Source organism: Triticum urartu, chromosome 3, assembly GCF_003073215.2.
Source record: "Triticum urartu cultivar G1812 chromosome 3, Tu2.1, whole genome shotgun sequence".
Lineage (NCBI taxonomy): Eukaryota > Viridiplantae > Streptophyta > Magnoliopsida > Poales > Poaceae > Triticum > Triticum urartu.
Window position 1 is genome coordinate 103,593,348 of NC_053024.1, and position 2,695 is coordinate 103,596,042.

At 50.3% G+C, this 2,695-nt stretch overlaps 1 long non-coding RNA gene across 1 annotated transcript; it reads left to right on the forward strand.

The window, feature by feature from the left end:
• The first annotated feature begins 1,429 nt into the window (after positions 1–1,429).
• Positions 1,430–2,112, forward strand: LOC125543140. Its single transcript, XR_007298306.1, has 3 exons — positions 1,430–1,450; positions 1,609–1,656; positions 1,930–2,112. It is a non-coding gene; the product is annotated as an uncharacterized LOC125543140 (long non-coding RNA).
• Positions 2,113–2,695: the final 583 nt, after the last annotated feature.

Genomic DNA, 2,695 nt, shown 5'->3' on the forward strand with positions numbered 1-2,695 from the left:
GCTTCGTTTAACCGGCGGATCGCATGCAAAGCGTCTGCCGCCTTTTCCGCCCGCTATGTGTCATGCTAGCATGCAACTTTATCCCTTTGTCTGTACCCTCTTCCTATTCTTATCCATTCATTGTTACCTCTGCCCCGCATTCATCTTCTCTAATTCTTTTCATCGTTTCCCTACCTGCTCCTCTCTCTTCAGAACTTGACCGCTCGTCTATTAATCTCTCTATCTCCGTCGTTGCAATTGGGCGTCTGGATGGCCTGTGAATTAATCGGGGAGCATGAGTTGTGTTGCTAGAGATGGTGTTTCAACGTTTTTTAAACCGACGGCCGGACTGCACCATCCAGCCGCCGCACGCCTCTTCGAGGCACACTACCGTCGGAGCCGCGTTTGCCGTTGCCTGTAGGAGCACCGCGTCCATGGTTGCCACCTCCTCGAGCTCAGTCGCAACCGTCAGTGCCACCCGCAGCAAACAGTCCTGCAACATGATTTTGTTCCAGAAAAATTTAGCAACATGACCTCGCTATTAAAAAATCCTATAAATGTTTCTGTAACATGACCTCTATTACAAAGGTTTCTGCAATACACCCTCTGTTGCAACAATGAAGAGCATTGATCAGCCGTAGCGGATCCGACGGCTCATGACCCGGTCAATCTTTAATCTTTTAAAAAGATCAACGAGCGGACGCTTAACACGCCCCAAAGAAGACACGACCAGTGATTGGATATAAAAAAGAGCTAGTCTAGAGAGAAGGGTTCGGAAGAGCTAGGCATGCATGGATGGAGGTACTTTGGAAGAGCTAGGCATGCATGGATGGAGTTAGGCATGCATGCATGGAGAAGGGTCCGGTCTTTTTTACTCTGCACATTGGATTTGCTGAAAGTCAAACTTTGCGAAGTTTGACCAAATTTATATTAGAAATTATTAGCATCTATAATATCTAATAAATATAATATAAAAACATATTCCAAGATGAATCTAATGATATTGGTGTTGTTACGTAAATGTTTAATTTTTTTTATATAAACTTGATCAAAGTTGGATGAGATTGACTTCAGACAAACCTAATATGCAGAGTAAAAAGTATCGGATGAAGTATCTGGGAAAGGCAAGGTAGAGGGACACGGCCAGGCGTGCGCGTGCGGTGACGGTGAGAGATTCCTTCCGTGCGGCGGATGGCGGGCGAGCACTAGCCCCCAAGCCTAGCTAGAGTTTCTCCCGTCCCCAGCCCGCGCCGGACCGGCGGATTCCCTCCTCTCAAGGTCTCAAGCCCCGGCTCTCACGACACCCCTCCGGCCCGGCGCGCGGCTATATATAGCACCGCAAGCAGCGGCCATTGCTCCTCACCTAGCAAGAGCAAAACCAATCAACCACAAGTCGACTCGCCAAGTACCCTCCGATCGATCACGCCATGGCTGACAAGTGCGGCAACTGCGACTGCGCCGACAAGACCCAGTGCGTGTAAGTACAGTACCTACCAGACAGCCAGATGGAGCTAATCCGTCTCTTCCACATGCCTCGTCTCTACGTAGTCCGATCTTCCTATTGATCTTTGCTCTACCCTGTCTCTGAGTACATGTTCCTGAGGTGGTTCTGTCATCTCATGTGTGCAGGAAGAAGGGCGACGGCTTCGGCATCGTCATGGTTGACACCGAGAAGAGGTACCGCGCACTAGTATTTCACTTCGCTGATCCGTTCCGGTTTGAACTACATGTAGAAACTAATCGGTTGAAACTGTCCACACGCACACGCACAAAGAAAATTTACGGCATGGTCACACAGAGCCTAGCTTGCTGACAGATTAACCAAAATTAACTCCAGTTGCAAGATCTCTTCATCCAGGACGATCTTGATATAGCCTCCGGAACTAAATAAAAAACTGATTTGACTAGAGATCTCTATCGAAGACCTAACGTTGGCCCATGCATGTGCAGCCACTTCGAGGTGCAGGAGGCCGCGGAGAACGACGGCAAGTGCAAGTGCGGCACCAGCTGCACCTGCACCAACTGCACCTGCGGCCACTGAAGCCCGCCCCGCCGGGCCTCTCGATCATCACGTACGCCTCTACCGTACTAGTAACCCGTGTCAATAAAAGTCGATCTGTACGTGTGTGTCTACGTATGTTGTGTTAGATAGAGATCGGATAACCACGCACACACACTCTGTATATTCAGTCAGAGAGATTACAGGTACATTATATAGGCCGTGAGCCATGCCCTCCCGCATGCATAGGCACGCAGGCCTTGTGCGTGGAGTGGTGGTTATGATCCTGAAGACTAGGACTAGAGTACAACGTTACATGCAGTACACCTCATACACATACATACATACATGCAGGTTAACACACCCCCCCCCCCTAGTCGGAACACCGCCTGGATGGATGTTCAGACTGGTACGGAAGTCCATGAAGACGACCGAGGGGAGTCCTTTGGTGAAGATGTCGGCAAATTGAGAGCCAGAGGGAACGTGCAGTACACGGGCTTCTCCCAGTGCGACACGATCCCGGACAAAGTGTAAATCAATCTCGACGTGCTTGGTGAGTTGATGCTGCACGGGATTGGAGGAGAGATATGTCGCGGAGATGTTGTCGCAGTAAACAACAGTCGCACGGGATGGCGGTCGGTGAAGCTCTCGGAGAAGTTGGCGAAGCCAAGTGGCCTCGGCAACGCAGTTGGCCACAGCCCGATATTCGGCCTCTGC